This window comes from Panthera onca, chromosome D4, assembly GCF_046562875.1.
Source record: "Panthera onca isolate mPanOnc1 chromosome D4, mPanOnc1 haplotype 2, whole genome shotgun sequence".
NCBI classification, from domain to species: domain Eukaryota; kingdom Metazoa; phylum Chordata; class Mammalia; order Carnivora; family Felidae; genus Panthera; species Panthera onca.
In genome coordinates this window covers 24,542,512-24,561,559 of record NC_138351.1, presented here as the reverse complement: position 1 = coordinate 24,561,559, position 19,048 = coordinate 24,542,512, and positions in this window count along the sequence as shown.

Here is a 19,048-nt window from a genome sequence, read left to right as displayed (position 1 = left end):
TTGAGAGGGAGAGAGACAGAGCGTGAGTGGGAGAGGGGCAGAGAGGGAGATACAGAATCTGAAGCAGGCTCCAGGCTCTGAGCTATCAGCACAGAGCCAAACGCAGGGCTCAAACTCACAAACCATGAGATCATGACCTGAGCTGAAGCCGGACGCCCAACTCATTGAGCCACCCAGGCTCTCCAAGAACATGTTTTATTTCTTTCCGTATAGCCAAAATGTCATCAGTATGAAAAATGATTGAGACATTTTACATTGTTTTCATGCTAAGCGTTCAAAATCTAATCTGTATTTTACACTTAAAATATATCTCAAACTGAATGCTAAATTTTTATTGAAATATTTGATATATTTTTAAACTTCATAGAATTTAGAGTTGAAAAAGTAGATTCATATGGATAAAGTACAAAGATCAGTGGTTGCAAGGTATTGAAGGGAAGGATGGATGGGTAGGCAGAGCACAGTGGACATTTAGGGCAGTGAAATAATTCTGTATGAAACTATATAATGGTGGATACACATCATTTACATTTGTCAAAACCCACAGAATATACAAAACCAAGAGTGAACCATGATATAAATGATAAACTTTGGGTAATAATTAGGTCAGTGTCAATGTAGGTTCAACTGGTAGGTTCACTAGAGTGGTAACAAATGTCCCACTCTGGTGTGGAGGGTTGACAGTTGGAGAGGTTGTATGGGTATGGGGGAAGGGGAAGGGCAGTAGGTATATGGGAACTCTCTGTATTTGCTGTTCACTTTTGCTGTGAACCTAAGACTGTTCTAAAAAAATAAAGTCTATTAAAAATTAAATTAATAATTGACCAGTGAATTTTCACCCCAAACTTTCATTTTAACTTAGTGTCCCTTCTGAGAAACTTATTATATAATGTAGCTTACATTTCAGCATTTTTACAATGTTTTGTAATTTTAAAAATTCTTTCTCCCCTTTTAGTCTTGTCAACTACTATGCAATACAACTTTGCAAATGCCACAACTTTGTTTCATATACCTGTGTTCATATATTTGCTTATTACATTTCAGTTTACCTTCCAATCTACTACCGTTAGAATAAAGTGGACATATACATACACACATGAAATCATCACTACATCAGGGAATAAACTCACAGTTCCTAGCCACTGAACCCAAGAAGAGTGGCAGAGAAAAGTTTTTTCCTCTTTTACACTTGCTTTTGTGATTACAAAGGCATGCACTTTACAGTGGGCCATCTAAAAATTTCCTTAATAAAAAAAAATAGGCTTTTAGAGCTTATAGTATTGAGATTCCTGAGTAAAATCCTGTTGCTGTAACATAAAGTGGTATTGCTCCTTCATCTGAACTCACCACCTCCCAAGAGTCTTGTAGAGTGGAAGTAGGAACAGATTTTCCATAGCATTCATTAGAGAATTAACGTTTATAATCCTCATAGTTTTACTTGGGGAAGTAGGTGAGAAAATGTAGGTTTAAGAAAAGAAAATGCTTTGCAAAATAAGTGCATTATTACACACTTGCTTGAGGGATTAGCAATACCCCACTACAGACAAATTGGATGTCTGGATCGATAGCACACACATTGTGAAGCCAAGTGCTAAGTGAGGGCTGCTTTCTGGATCCTTCTGTTCTGTTACAGTGATTTCAAATACCATGGCATCTCCTATCAGGATTCCTCAGACTTGGGCTGGACAGAGCAATAAATATCAGGTCATTCAGTTCATTTCAGAGAGCACTGATTGGAAACACGAGACATTGATTTGTGTGCAGTACAGAATAAAAAGTAGTTCTTGACTTCAAAGAGCATTGCTCATCTGGAAGTTGAGCCCCCTAATAAAGATAGGACATTACCACTATACTTTTATATTAATAACTTCAAATCCTAGTCTCTTTTTTCTTCTTCGTTTCCTTAAAATTAGAAATGGAAAATGCTAGGGGCGCCTGGGTGGCGCAGTCGGTTAAGCGTCCGACTTCAGCCAGGTCACGATCTCGCGGTCCGTGAGTTCGAGCCCCGCGTCAGGCTCTGGGCTGATGGCTCGGAGCCTGGAGCCTGTTTCCGATTCTGTGTCTCCCTCTCTCTCTGCCCCTCCCCCGTTCATGCTCTGTCTCTCTCTGTCCCAAAAATAAATAAAAAACGTTGGAAAAAAAAAAAAAAAAAAAAAAGAAATGGAAAATGCTACCTGATGTTCTAGCACATTATCTTCCATTTCTCATGTCCTAGAAATTCTAGGCAGAATTGGATTGGAAAAGGCTGTTCAACATACATTATCTCTTGAGTTTAAATACAAAATTTTTGTGGCACCTCCAATGGAACTAACTAGATCTCCCCAGCGCATCTCTTCAGCTTCATCTTTCCCTGGCTGTATTTCTCTCCAGCCACATTGGTCTCTTGTGCTTCTTCAAACACACCAAAGGGCTCATGACCTTTGGATTTGCTGTTCTCTCTGCCTGGAATGTTTTCTTCAATTAACAGACTCCTTTTCATCAGTCAGTTTTGCTCTGATACGGCATCTTGTCAAGGAGGCTTTCTCTGACCACCTTGTCTAAAATAACCTTCCTCATGCCCCATTTCTCTCTAACCTCTTTGCTTTTTAAATTTTCTTTACAGGGCTTATCACTATCTTTATTCCTTTATTTCTTGTCTCGCCTACTGGTATCTAAGGTATGTGATGGAAAGGATGTAGAGTTATCCAGTCAATGAAAAGTAGTAGGTGTCTGATATTAGGTGCTTAATAAATATTTGTTGAATTAATGAGTGTTTGGCTTATCCACTCATTGCTTATGGGGTCTTGGGCAGATCAGCTAATATCTTGTAATAGTTTCTTTATTCATGGAATTTTACCTAGATTTAATAAGATAATACTTATGAAAAAATAATGAAAATCATTAAATATCACACAAATATAAATAAGTGTTGTTACTTTTCCTGCTGAGGTTAGCTGGGCCTTCAAAGAGCTATGAAGCTCCCCTGGATTCAGAGCAGAAAACACTAGTGTCTGCTTTGCACAGCGAAATGAGCTGCTTGCTATCTGCCCTTCAGCCAGCAAATACAGGTAGTGTTGGGGTATGCCATGAGGGTTTCCACCTCCATATAACCACAGCAAGTGAGTTCTTTGAAGAAGAAGCAAAGAAGAATGTTGTAAGATGGTGACTTATCCCCAAGGTTGTCGTGGTCTTTTGTGAGTATGTCTGTTGGGAAGGCAAACAAAAACAAAAACAAAAACAAAACAAAACAAAAAACCTTTTGGCATTCGTATATGCCATTCTCAATTACTCTCTGTCCACAAATTATTCTGTATTTAACTACTACATTTTTGTCAGCTTGGGCATTTTTCAGCTTCTGAAAGGTACATGTAAGAAAATTGAAAATGAAGGGCAGCCAACTACCACTTTTTAGATAATGATAGTAATGATGTGGTAAATTGGTATATTCTTCAAGGAAATATGCAGGGAGAATCATCTCAAACAAGCTGCCTTGTATTAAATAGGATCTACTTAAAATAATCATGCAGCTTAGGTGGATGTGATAGGGACAAACTAATAGCCCTGTAGAAACACTACAAAATAAGGATGGCTAAATTCTACCTCTGAATCTCCACAATGTTCTTATGATATACAGGAAAGAAAATGAGGGAGTAAATTATTAGCTGACAGTGCATATTAATTGCGCCGTCACTAAAACCCTTTCATTCACCTGATCTGCTGGTGGTACAAAGCCACATGCTAATAAACAGAGGAGAAGCAGCTTGCTGTGTACAGTCACTCCTTAGTAAGGTTAGCAAACTACATTAACCATTCACTCATCTGTAACTCGTAATTAATCACTCCTTGAAAATTACATTGTATAATAAATGAGGATAGACATGATTCATTAAAACTTCTAATTAATTCTATTTAATACTATTTCATAGTTCATTGATAAGTGCTGAGAGAAGGATTACACTGTAGGATATTTGATGCATTGCTGCTGAAGAAGTAAATAGAGGGAACATTATCTAAAAGGAAACATGAATACTTGCAAATGAAAATGTCAGATGTTTATCACCACAGCGCCCAATTCTGTACTCAAGGGTCTCTTGGCATTACCAGTGGGAAACTCCATTTTCAGGGCTGTATCAATGGGTTATAAAAGCTCTTCTGAGTTCAACCTTGATGCTCAGAATCTCAGGCTGGAAATGAGCTGAGTCCACTTCGTTTTTCTAGCAAATGTTCGTGCCCGTTTTGTGGGCTAATTATAAGACTATTGTTAAGCAGATATTTCCACATTTGAAAAGAGATCCATTTACATAAGACAAACAACAAGCAATTATGGTTTGGGGTCATTGAAGTACATTGTGTGTGTGTGCTTGTGTTTATGTGTGTGGGCATGTGTGTGTTAAACTAGCCATTAAAATACCAAGGATATTAGTGTCAAGAAAAGCCCTGTGCATTAACTGTAATGTACTATTTTTTCGGAGAAGAAGAATCAGACTATGAAGTACATCGTTTACAGCCTGGGCTGAGGAGAAGATAATCACTACTCATCAGTGTATAATGCATATTTTAAAATTAAATTATGGAATAATACATTGTAACCTTTTTTGTTTGTTTGTTTGCCATCTACATAATACGACTCAAAAATGGGTTGTAGGGACCATTAAGGTTTCATGGTGTAAAAGGTGAGAACCCTGAATGGGAGAAAATATTCACAAATCATATGCCTAAAAAAAGAACTTGTATTCTGAATTTAAAAAAAAAAAATCTTAAAACTCAATACTAAGAAGACAACCAACTCAATAATACATTTGAACAGATTCTTCAAAAAAGATGTATGATGACCAACGAACATGGGAAAAAATGTTCAACATCTATAATCATTGAGGAAATGATCATTAAGACCACAAGGTACTAATATATAACCATTAAACTTTTAAAATTAATAAGACTGAAAACACCAAGTGTTAACAAAGACGTGGAACAGCTGGAATGCTCATATATCATTGATAGAGTATATAATGGAAAACCACTTTTCCATTGGAAACATTTTGACAGTTTTTTTTTTTTTTAAATAGTAAGCATACATCTACCATACAACTTAGCCATTTAACTCTTAGATATTTACAGAAGAGTAATGAAACATTTGTCCACATAAATATTTGTACGTGAGGGGCGCCTGGGTGGCTCAGTCGGTTAAGTGTCGGACTTCGGCTCAGGTCATGATCTCACAGTTCATGGGTTCGAGCCCCGCGTCGGGCTCTGTGCTGACAGCTCAGAGCCTGGAGCCTGTTTCAGATTCTGTGTCTCCCTCTCTCTCTGACCCTCCCCCGTTCATGCTCTCTCTCTGTCTCAAAAATAAATAAACATTAAAAAATTTTTAAAAAAATAAATAAAAAATAAATATTTGTACGTGAATATTCAGGGAAGCTTTATTAATAATGACCCCAAACTGTAAACAAACCAAATGCCCATCAATAGCTGATGGACAAACCAAAAGTGGTATATCCATACAATGGAATACCACTCGCCAGAAAAAAGAAAGAATTGTCAACATGGATGGAAAAAGTTAGACACAAGACTTCAGAGTATATAAAAATGTAGAAAATGCAAATGAACTACAGGGACAAAGAGCAGACCAAACATTGCCTGGAGCTGTGAGCAAAGGGAAGGATAAATTTCAAAAAAGCCTGAGGAGTTTTTTTGAGGTGATGAAAATGTTTTGTATCATGATAATGGTGGTCATTCACTGGTGTATGTAACTGTCAAAACTCATCAAATTTTACTCTTTAAATGGATGCAGTTTATTATAAGCAAATTTAATAAAGCTGAATTTTTAAAATCAGTTATAAATTTGGTTGATTCATTTCCTAATCAAAATAATGAAACAAGAATTTTGAAGCTTGAACCAAATTATATCTATGTAAGTAGCAGATAGGGTAGTAATATAGGAGAGGAAGCAAGTTCTGAAGACTACATCGCTCCTTTCTGGTCCTGAACAAATGGGTATCTAGTCAACTTGTTTTATTCTTCAGGGAAAGTATTTCTGCAACTCTTCCTCAAAGTGAGTGACTTCTGAAAATGCTGAAGTAAATCAGCGCCCCCCCCCCCCCCATCCCACCCCTCTGAACATTAGCCTTTCCTGCATTTAAAGAGAAAGTGGTTGAAGGAATCCCTGCAGTCCAATGCAAAGAATGGCAGTTTAGGCATAAGACCTGTGTCCTTTGCCGCTTCTGCCTGTGAAAAACTGTGATTTCAGGCTTTGACATACTTGGGCACATTTCCCCATCCAAAGGAAAGGATTGGACTAGTCAATGATCTTAAAACTGTTTCTTGAAGCCTGAAGATTATGTGGAAGGGTGTGTGTATAAATTCATCAGGAGCTGAGTAAGGGGATGAGAACAAGGGTTGCAGGGGGTCATTGAAGGTACTAGGACTCCAAATTCTGCTTTTTTTTTTTTTTTTTAATTTTTGGGACAGAGAGAGACAGAGCATGAACGAGGGAGGGGCAGAGAGAGAGGGAGACACAGAATCGGAAACAGGCTCCAGGCTCCGAGCCATCAGCCCAGAGCCTGACGCGGGGCTCGAACTCACGGACCGCGAGATCGTGACCTGGCTGAAGTCGGACGCTTAACCGACTGCGCCACCCAGGCGCCCCAATTCTGCTTTTAAGGTGTCTGTTGTTGGGAAATAACTTTTTTTAAAGTAGTAAATCATAGGACTTGATTCTTTATGCTACTAGAAAAAGGGGGAAACTCACGAAAACATCTATTTTCATTAATACTTTATATTATATGTTGGAATTATGTTTGACAATGCACTATTTCAACTAATATCATTTTTAATAACACTCTCAAATTTAATTAACATTTTTGTAGAAGAAAAGCACATAGCCTCAGATTCTTCAGTGGTTTATTTTACAGAACACTTTAAGGCATGATCTTTGCAATTCTCAAGACTGGCGCCAGTACTCATGAAAGAATAGTATAAATGAGTAGAAAATAAGAAAGGCAGTAAATCTTATATGAGGCTAAATTATTAACTTGACCTATTTTTCTCTACTTACAGGATTGGCATTTTAGTGGACTGGATTATCCACTCATTTTCAATTAAGTTTCCATATGGCAAATTGAAGCTGACCCTATTACAATTAGAAAGCTATGTGGAAGGAAGGAGGCCATAAATAATGTGAGAGAAATTATATTTCGTATGTTATGTACTTAGACTTATTGAAAAAGAAAGGAAGAAATGGAGCGTTGTTGTAATACATTGGATAAAATAGGCAATCAGTTTATTATCTAAATAATTATAAACTCCTCTCCTACTATAGGTCTTATTTGTTCCAGTTGCCTGGATAATTGATGTAATTTCCCTGTGTAGGCTGTGAAGACATTTTTTTTCAGTGCTAAATAAGTATTTTAATAATATTTAATTGTTATCAAGAGGTGACAAAGCAGAAAAAATAGGAACCTCAAAGGAGGTAAACCAACTTTTCAGCTGGGTTCTAAGACTAACATGGACAAGACATTTATCTTTCCTGGACTCGGTTTTCTTATCTCGAAAATGGGAATGAGAACACCTACGTTTCTGGAGAGTCATCAGGATTGAAGGACACAAAATACATCTTAGCCCCTACAACTAATATGCCAATATTAATTTTTGCATCTGTGATGAAATAATTTCTCACACATTCCTTCCTAGATTTCTAGTCCTTTAAAGTACTTGATTGAGATAACCTGGGAGATCCAGACCAGATGATGACAGAGGAGGCTCCTGAATTTCCTCTTCTCATGGATGCACTGAGTACAGCCACACGAAGCAATTTCCTGTGAGAGAAATCCAGAAAAGAGTTGAATGACTCTTACACACCAGATGACAAGAAATATCCACCTTAAAACAGGTAAGAAAGACGTAGACACACTCTCACCATAAACTTACCTCTGGCACAATGCCATGTGATCAGGAGGGAGTCCCCAACTCCCAGCTTTCTACCTCAGGAGTAAAGGGTTTAGACCACAATTTCTTTTGTGCCCCAATGTGGACTACCATCCCAGGGACATGTGTCCAAATCATCTAGCTCTAAAAGTGAAGGGGGCTTGCATTCACAAATACCACAGGACTATAGCAAACAAAGAAGCACTTGTTAAAAGGCACATAAACACTTGCCACAGCTGTCCCCTCAGGGTTTAACACAGAGAGAACAGGCAAAAACACCAGGCTCCCAGTCTTTCCCTGGAAGGGATTTGACTGCATACCTCACAAACTGCTGCCTGAGGGTACCAGATGGACCTAACAGACAATGTATAAAATAGTCCATCCAACAGCAGCAGAATACACATTCTTTGTAAGTGCACATGGAACACTCTCTGGGATAGATCATATGTTGGGCCACGAAACAAGTCTTAGAAATTTAAGAAGAGTGAAATAATATCAAGCATCTTTTCTGACCACAATGGTATAAAACTAAAAAGCAATTACAAAAGGAAAATGGAAAATTCACAAACATGTGGAAACTAAACAACACAGTCCTGAGCAATCAATGACCAAGTAAGAAATCAAAAGAGAAATAAAAAATATCTTGGACAAATAAAAATGGATATACAATATTCCAAAACTTCTGGGGATGCAGCAAAAGCAGTTCTAAGAGGGAAGTTTATAGTGATGTATGTATACATTAAGAAAAAAGACAAAACTGAAATAAACAACCTAACTTTATACCTCAAGGAATTGGAAAAAGAAGAAACTAAACCCAAAATTAGCAGAAGAAAATAAATGAAATGAAATAAATGAAATAGAGACTAGAAAGACAATGGGAAAGATTAATGAAAGAAAGAGCTTTTTTAAAAAAAAAAAGATAAATGAAATTGGCAATCCTTTAGCTAGACTAAGCAAAAAAATGAGAGAAGACAAAAAATATCAAATGAAAGATGCAACATTGCAACTGATACTACAGAAATACTAAGATTCATGTGAAACTACTACGAAAATTGTTAACAAAGTAGATAACCTTCATGAATTGGATAAATTTCTAGAAACACACAAGCTACAAAGACTAAAAATCATGAAGAAATAGAAAATCTGAACATAGCCGTCATCAAGGAGATTTAATCAATTATCTAAAACTTCCCAACAAAGAGAATTCCAGAACCAAATGTCTTCACTGGTGAATTCAACTAAACATTTAGATAAGAATTAATACAAATCCTTCGCAAACTCTTCCAAAAACAAGAGAAGAGGAGGGAATACTTCCAAACTCATTTTACAAGTTCAGCATTACTCTGATACCTAACCAGGCAAGGACACTACAAGAAAACTACAGGCCAATGTCCCTGATGAACATAGATACAAAATTGCTGGACAAAATATTAGCAAACCAAATTCAACGATACATTCGAAGGAAAATACACCATGATCAAATGGGATTTGTTCCTGGCATGCAAGGATGGTTTAATATATGCAAATCAGTAAATGTAACATACCACATGAACAAAATAAAGGATAAAAAAGTCATATGGTCATCTCAATAGATGCAGAAAAAGCATTTGATAAAATTTAACATTGTTTCATGATAAAAAAAAAAAAAACTTTGAACACAATGGTTATGGAAGGAATGTACCTTAACATAATAAAGGCCACATGTGACAAGCCCACAGCTAACATCATAATCAATGATGAAAAGCTAAAAGCTTTTCCTTCATGATCAGGGACAAGACAAGGATGCACACTGTCACCACTTTTATTCAGTATAATAATGGAAATCTTAGTCTGAGAAATTAGGAAAGAAAAAGAAATAAAAGGTACCCAAATCAGAGAGGTCTGTTTATTTTTTTATTTTTTATTTATTTTTAAATTTTTTTACATTGATTTATTTTTGAGAAACAGAGTGAGACAAAGTGTGAGCGGGGGAGGGGCAGAGAGAGAAGGAGACACAGAATCTGAAGCAGGCTCCAGGCTCTGAGCAAGCAGTCAGCACAGAGCCTGATGCAGGGCTTGAACCCACAAACTGTGAGATCATGACCTGAGCCGAAGTCGGATGCTCAACCGACTGAGCCACCCAGGCGCCCCCAGAGAGGTCTGTTTATTGATGACATGATATTATATATAGAAAACCCTAAGGAGTGCACTAAAACCTTTTAGAAGTAATAAATAAACTCAGGATACAAAATCAATATTTAAAAATCAAAGTCCTGTTTCTATACACTAACAACAAACTATTTAGAAAAAGAAATTAAGAAAATTCTATTTACAATAGCATCAAAAAGAATAAAATACTTAGGAATAAATTTAAGAAGATCAAAGATTTGTACACTGAAAATACAAACCATTGATGAAAGAAATTGAAGACACAAATAAATGAAAAGATATTCATGTTCATGGATTGGAAAATTAATATGATTTAATGTCCATACTACCTAAAATCACAAATTCAATGCAATCCCTATCAAAATTCCAATGTTATTTTTCACAGATAGGAAAATTAATCCTAAAATTCATATAGAATCGTAAAAGACCCCAAATAACTAAGACAATGTGGAGAAAGAAGAACAAAGCTATAGGCAGCACACTTCCTTCTTTCATTCTATGTTACCAAACTGTAGGAAGCAAAATAGTATGGAATTGGCATAAAAACAGACACTTATATCAATGGAATGGAATAGAGAACCCAGAGGTAAACCAATGCCTACATGGTCAATTAATTTTCGACAAGGCTCCAAAAATATACAATGGAGAAAAGATAGTTTCTTCAATATGTAATGCTGCCAAAACTGGATATCCACATGTAAAACAATGAAATTGTACCCTTTTTTAGACCATAAACAAAAATTAACTCAGATTAAAGATTTGAACATAGACTTGAAACCATGAAAGTCCTAGAAGAAAAGTAGAAACTAGCCTCCTTGACACCAGTCTTGGCAATGATTTTTTCTTGATTTGACACCAAAAGTATAGGCAACAAAAGCAAAAGTAGACAGGTGGGACTATATCAAACTAAAAGCTTCTGTACAGCAAAGGAAACCATCAACAAAATGAAAAGGCAACCTATGGAATGAGAGAAAATATTTGCAAATCATGCATTTGATAAAGGATAAATATCTAAAATATATAAGGAACTTCTATAAGTCAACACCAAAAAAACAAACAAACAATAAAACAAAAAACAAAAAACCCCAAAAACAACCCAATGGAAAATGGACAAAGGACCTGAATAGAAAATTTTCCAAAGAAGGCATATAAATGACCAATAGAAAATGGGTTCAACATCAGTAGTCATCAGGGAAATGAGAATCAAAACTGCAAGAAGTTATCACCTGAGATTCATTAGGATGTCTATTATCAAAAGTACAAGAGATAACAATTGCTGCAAGAATGTGGAGAAAAGGAAAACTGGCACACTGTTGGTAGGAATGTAAAGTGGTACAGCCATTGTGGAGAACAGTATGGAGTTTTCTCAAGAAATTAAGGATACAATTACTGTCTGATCCAGCAATGCCGTGTCTGAGTATATCCAAAAAACCAAAATCATTATCTTGAAGAGATATCTATTTTCCAGTGTGCACTGCATCATTATTCATAATAAATAGTATGAAAATCAATGGATGAATGGATAAAAAAATGTGGTGCATATTATAGAACAGAATATTATGTAGCCTTAAAAAAGAAGGAAATCTTGCCATTTGCAACAAGATGGATGAACCTCGGGGCACTACACTAAGTGAAATTAAGCCATACAGAGAAAAACAAATACTGCATGGTATCACTTATATGTGAAATCTTTAAAAAAAAAAAAAAAAGGTGAGCTCCTAGAAACAGAGTAGAATGGTGGTTGCCAGAGGCTGGAGGATGGGAGAAATAGAAAGAGATTGTTACAAGGGTACAAAATGTCTATTAAAAGCTAAATAAGAGCTGAGTATCTCCTGTATAACATGGTGACTACAGTTGATAACACTGTATTGTATAATTGAAATTTGCTGAGCGAATAGAACTTAGGAGTTTTTACCACCACCACCAAGCAAAAGGTAAAAACAATAAAAAGTAAAGTGTCTGAACAGTATCTTAAAAAGACCAAGCGCGGATAGCAGGTTATTTCCTAAGGGTAATGCCTAGAATACACGTCTGGAAAAATGGTGTTATCTATTCAGTGTCAGCTGAATAGATAACTCCTCACCCTCCCCAGCCTGTGGCAGGATCTGACCAAAATTATACTGCTCTCAACTTCATCTGATCCTTTAGTAAATTAGGGGAATAGCCCCAGGGAAAAAGTTTTCTCCTTTCCCCAAATATCGCCTTCACCAGCAAGTTACAGAAAATTCATTTTCCCACCATTTTGTGAAATGCTTTGTAACCCACTATAAATATGAAGTGGAGAGGCAATACAGTATATTGATACAGGTGTCCTGGGGCGACAGGAGTCAGCAAGTGACCAGACCACACTTGATAATTAGCCTGTAATCACAGGTTTCATTGTCTGTGATCAGGCTCTCTTGCTTCTCTGTGTGAGACGCATGAATTTATAGTCACACAAAAACCCCTTCAGATCTCACAGTGTCACAACACAAGAAATAAGAGACTGTTACAAATATTTTCAAATGCAGACAATCTCTTAAAAAACAAAGAAAAAGAACACTTATCTGGCTTTCTATTTCACTGGCTGAATTTTTACAAGTAGAATTTTGCTAGTAGCTTTGTTAGAAAATTTGGGAGGGTTCTGGATTTTAATTTCTCTGGGCTAGGTTTCAGGTATTTCCTTGAATTAAACAATTAAGAGTATTCTTCTTTTCAGTGAACGGCATATAACTGTGCCGCTTACTAATTTACTGCCTCTCAGCTTCAAATTCACTCTTTGGATTTAATCTGTTAGCTAGTGCAGCTGTAGGTAACTCTGAGATCTTACTGGTTGGTGGACAGAAAGTCAAATTCCATGGTGGTCTACAGTTTAAGAGATAGAGATTCCAGAGCTTCTCTGTCATGTTAGGGAAGAGAGAATCCAAAGGCTTTGGAGAGAATCCAAATGGTAGAGTGGATTTGTCATGTGTGATATGGACACCCATCCCCCAACAATGACCCATAAGAACGCCCAGAAGGACCTTCCATCACTAAAACATTTAGAAATGCATTTAGAAACACCTGGATCCTTGGAAAGTCCTATGGCTACTCTCTTGTAGAATCATATATAGGAAAACATATATAGGAAAATAAGACTCTTTGAAAATAATTGACATTCTCAAATCATTATCATAGACCAAATTTAAGTCAGTGTAGGTTTAAATTAATAAAGATGCTTAAACAAACATTGAGTAGATTTTACCACTAATTTCTGTTTTATCAGTTGCTACTTGACTTAGACTTCATTGGTCTCAAGCAAACTTTGACTATTTAGAATCTTTACAGCTATGGGGGATTCCATAAAACCAACCAGCTAACTTTAGAACTCCTTGTCTGTGTTTACTTCCTGATAAACAGGTAAAGCAAAGTTTCACAGCTTGTAGTGGGATGCAGATCAGCTGCTGGTATTGTGAAGTTTAGTTGGCTTCCTCAAGTCAGTGCATAGTTACTAAGCCACAGAGGCGGCCTGCCTAGGCTGGAGTCACAAGACTGGCTCACATAGATAGGGTTATTTCATAGTCTTGGATCCTAGAGAAAGTTGCTTAACCTCACAACCCTTCAGTTTCCTTATCAGTGAAGAAATGGGAAAATAATAGTAATTATCTCATAGAGTTGATGAGAATAATAAATGGAGTATTACAGATAAAGCAGTTAAAACAGTACCTGGCATATATTAAGTGTCCAGTAAATGTCACTTATGTTATTTTCTCATTAACTCTTAGCTGTTTTTTAACACTGGTAAACCTTTAATTTTTTTTTAATGTTTATTTATTTTTGAGAGAGACAGAGACAGAATGTGAGTGGGTTGGGGCAGAGAGAGAGGGAGGCACAGAATCCAAAGCAGGCTCCAGGCTCTGAGCTGTCAGCACAGAGCCTGACGTGGGCAGGGCTCGAACCCATGAGCTGTGAGATCATGACCTGAGCTGAAGTCAGACACTCAACCGCCTGAGCCACCCAGGTGCCCCAACACTGGTAAACCTTTAAATCACTCCCCACCCCCATCACTCCCTATTCCAGAAGCTTTTCTTTATGCTTATAGAAATAGAAACATTGGAGACCTCTGCTTATTCCCCACCATCTTCAGCTCCTTCTTGTGTATTCTGGAAGGATGCGATCACTAAAACACTTCAAGAAATTAATTTCTAATCAGAAAAAATTATATTGGCAATCAGTTTAGCTAACTCAATTACCACTGAATAATTGCTTTGTTAAATACTGAGTTTTGCATCAAAGCTTGTGCCAGCCCTCCAACCACTACTCACACACATGAACACATTAATATCAATTTCAATATAATGAAATATGTACCTTAAAAACTAAGTTAATGGTAGCTGCCTCATGGAATATCAGCTACTGCTTGAGGGGGAGATCATGGAATGGACACAGCCTAGAGGAAGGGCATGTAAGGAAATAGGTAGATAAGGGGAGACCAAAAAGGGCTGAAAGACTAAAAATTTGGTCTACTTCTTAATCTCTGTCCAGTCACCCATGCAAGCTTTCCTTGGAAAAAGTAAGTACACAAGGAAGAAATATTATCAAAGCTGAAAAACCTGTGTGTTTCTTATTTACACTGCAAGCTTTTATGGGAAACAGGCATTGTAGTCATGGACAAAGTACATCCAAGGAGGATACTCAATAGAAAACATCCATCCTCAAGTCAGAGCATTTTATGCTCCAACCTAGTGCTGTCCACTAGAACTTTCTAGTAATGATAGAAATTTCTGTCATCTTCATTGTCCTATTTGGTAGCACTCGCCATGTGTGGCTATTAAGCATTTGAAATATGGCTAACACAATTGAAAAACCAGTTTTAATTATACTTAATTGTAATTAATTAAAATTTAAATATGAATAACCACACGTGATTAGTACCTACTATATTGCACGGCACAGTTCTAAATCCTGAAGGTAAATTGAAGGAAAAGGGAAATCTCTTTACAAAGTTTTCAAAAGCTGTGAAAGTATTATGGTGTGTTGCATGTTGTGTTTGTCTCTCACAAACCCATTCTGCCTCCTCCCTGTGGCACAGCAGTCTGTGGTTGGGGTAGAATTGCCCTCACCCAAGTGTCTTCTGCTTTCTGCAGACAATCCATGCCAAAACCAATTAGCACATGGCATCCCAGTCATGAGGACTGGCTCAGAGATGGTCTTATGGGCGCAAGCTCAATGATTACGGGACTCCACTCTCCCTCTCCTCCTTCTGAATTAGAAACAAGAAACATGAGGCTCTGTTAATACAGGCAGCCATCTTGCAGTTGAGGAGGAAGCCAGCCTTAAAGCTCAGCTGACAGAGTAAGGAAAAGCAGCAAGAATTACAGAAAAGTAGAGGGGACACTTGAGTGGCTCAGTTGGTTAAGCATCCAACTCTTCATCTCGTCTCAGGTGATCGATCTCCCGGTTTGTGAGGTGGAGCCGTGCGGTTAGAATGGGGATTCTCTCTCTATCTTCTCTCCCTCTCTTCTAAAAATAAATAAACTTAAAAAATATTACAGAAAAAGAGAGGCATGTTCCGATCATCGTGAAGCTCCTTCCCACTGCTTTTAGCATTTCCAGCAGTGTGCTATCATCAAATTTCCTTCTCTCATGGCTCCAGTGCTACCCTGTCCCTCACCCCATCCCTCATTCAACCAAGAATGTTCCTTATGTGAAGATAAAATGGCTTTCCCTTTTTCTAACTATACACATTGTTCAAAATCATGCTGAATTTCAGATTCATATTGGCGTTATACTTTCCTTGTATAGTATTTTCCTCCCTTGGAGTTTCTGATTGCTTTGCTTTATTTCTCAGGAGAGGATACATATACCTTTCTCATCATATCCCTAATAACCTCATTTCTTATTCATTTTGTATTTTCTTAAAATCCTTTCCTTTTTCTTGAATATATTTTAGTTGGAGCCTACCAACTTACTCATCTAATATCATGGTCAACTTGCCAAATATTTAAATCACTGAATAGTTAGTTGATTTTTGTTCTGTTCCCTTTATGAAAGCTTAATATTTGCTTTTTTTTGTTTTGTTTTGTTTTTTTTTGTTTTTTGCTGCCACCATCCTGCCCCTGGTTTCACTCTATAAAGGAACAAATAAATGGGCTTCCCATTAACACTGTTTATTGGCTTCTCTATTTGTTTGAACTCACATCCTGTCCTTGCCCCTACGGTGGCAAAACTGCCAAGACAGAATTTCAGACCAAGGCAGGACGAAAGGAAGAGCATAAGTCAGCTAAACACCCTAGGGGACGGCATTTAAAGGAAAGCTCACCCAGTCAAATAAAGGGTCAGTGGTTGGAGCAAAATAAAAGCTTCAGAAGAGGAAATCCTAACATTTGTGGCAACACAAATGGGCTAGGAAGATATTATGCTAAGTGAAATAAGCCAGTCACAGAAGGACAAATACTGCCTGATTTCACTATAGGAGATACCTAAAATAGTCAAGCTTACAGAAGCAAAGAATAGAATGGTGGTTTCCAGGGGATGAGGAGAGGGGGAAATGGGGCATTGTTGTTCAATGGGTATAAAGTTACAGCTATACCAGATGAATAAGTTCTAGAGATCTGCTGTGTAACATTGTGCCTGTAGTTCACAGTATGGTGTTGTGAGCTTAAAAACTTAAGAGAGTAGATCTCATGCTAAGTGCTCTTACCACACACACAGGCACATGCACACAAACACAGTCACAAAGCAAGGGGACACAGGGAATCTTTTGGAGGTGATGGATATGTTTATTACCTTTTTTGTGGTAAGGGCATCATGGATATATGCATCAAAATGTATGTGTTAAATATGTGCAACTTTTTGCATAGTAAGTATACCTCAAAAAGAGTTGAAAAAAGCATTAAAAATGAAAGCTTAAGAAAAAATCCTAACTGTTCAGCAAATCAACCCTTTGCTGATTTTGTCTATTTCTTCTTCCATCTGGACTGATTATCCCCAGGCCACCTTCTAGGGCTTTCTCTTCTTGGAACTCATGGGTTATCTCATTTGCTTCTTTTTTAAAAAAATTAGTTACTTAAATTCAAGTTACTTAACAATGTAGTATTGGTTTCAGGAGTGGAACCCAGTGATTCATCACTTACATATAACACCCAGTGCTCATTCCAACAAGTGCTGTCCTTAATGCCCATCACCCATTTAGCCCATCTACCCACCCAGCTCCTCTCTATCAACCCCCAGTTTGTTCTCTGTGTTTAAGAGTCTCTTCTGGTTTACCTCCCTCTCTGTTATCTTATTTTTCCTTCCCTTCCTCTATGTTCATCTGTTTTGTTTCTTAAATTCTAGAGATGAGTGAAATCATATGATATTTGTCTTTCTCTGACTGACTTCAGTTAGCATAATATACTCTAGTTCCATCCATCTTGCAGATGGCAAGATTTCATTCTTTTTGATCAAAGAGTAGTATTCCATTGTGTGTGTGTGTGTGTGTGTGTGTGTGTGTGTGTGTGTGTGTATGTGTGTGTGCTGAGAGCTTTACCCTTGATATCAGGAACACAACAGGAATGTCCACTCTCACCACTGTTGTTCAACATAGTACTGGAAGTCCTAGCCTCAGCAATCAGACAACAAAAAGAAATAAAAGGCATACAAACTGGCAAAGAAAAAATTAAACTTTCACTCTTTGTAGATGAGTGCCTGCACACACACACACACACACACGCGCACACACATACACCACATCTTCTTTATCCATTTGACAGTTGATGGACATTTGGGGTCTTTCCATAATTTGGCTATTGTTGATAGCACTGCTATAAACATTGGGGTGCATGCCCCCCTTTGAATCAGCATTTTTGTGTTGTTTGGATAAATACCTAGTAGTGCAATTTCTGGGTCCTAGGGTAATTCTATTTTTACCTTTTTGAGGAGCCTCCATACTTTTCCCAGAGTGACTGCATCAGTTTGTATCCCCACCAACGTGCAAAAGGGTTCCCCTTCCTCTGCATCCTTACTAATATCTGTTGTTTCCTGAGTTGTTAATTTTAGCCATTCTGACGGGTGTGAGGTGGTATCTCATTGTGGTTTTGATTTGTATTTCCCTGATGATGAGTGATGTTGAGCATTTTTTCATGTTTCTGTTAGCCATCTGGATGTCTTCTTCGGAAAGTGTCTGTTCATGTCTTTTGCCCATTTCTTCACTGGATTATTTGTTTTTTGGGTGTTGAGTTTGATAAGTTCTTTATTGATTTTGGATACTAACCCTTTATGAGATACATCATTTGCAAATATCTTCTCTCATCCCACCAATTGCCTTTTAGTTTTGCTGATTGTTTCCTTCACTGTACAGAAGCTTTTTATCTTGATGAGGTCCCAATAGTTTATTTTTGCTTTTGTTTCCCTTGCCTCCAGAGACCTGTTGAGTAAGAAGTTCCTGCAGCTGATGTCATAGAGGTTGTTGCCTGTTTTCTCCTGAAGGATTTTGATGGTTCCTGTCTCATATTTAGGTATTCCATCATTTTAAATTTATTTTTGTGTATGGTATAACAACGTGGTCCAGGTTCATTCTTCATGTCATTGTCCAGTTTTCCCAACACCATTTGCTGAAGAGAGTGTCTTCTTTCCATTGGATATTCTTTCCTGCTTTGTCAAAGATTAGTTGGCCATATGTTTGTGGGTCCATTTCTGGGTTCTCTATTCTATTCATTGATATATGTGTCTCTTCTTATGCTAGTAGCATACTGTCTTGATGATTATAACTTTGTAATACAGCTTGAAGTCCAGAATTGTGAGGCCTCCAGCTTTGGTTTTCTTTTTCAACATTACCTTGGCTATCCGGGGTCTTTTGTGATTCCATACAAATTTTGGGCTTGTTTGTTCAAGCTCTGTGAGGAATGCTGGTGTTATTTAGATAGGGATTGCATTGAATGTGTAGATTACTTTGGGTATGTAGCCATTTTAACAATACTGGTTCTTCTGATCCATGAACGTGGAAAGTTTTTCCATTTCTTTGTGTCTTCTTAAATTTCTTTCATAAGCTTTCTATAGT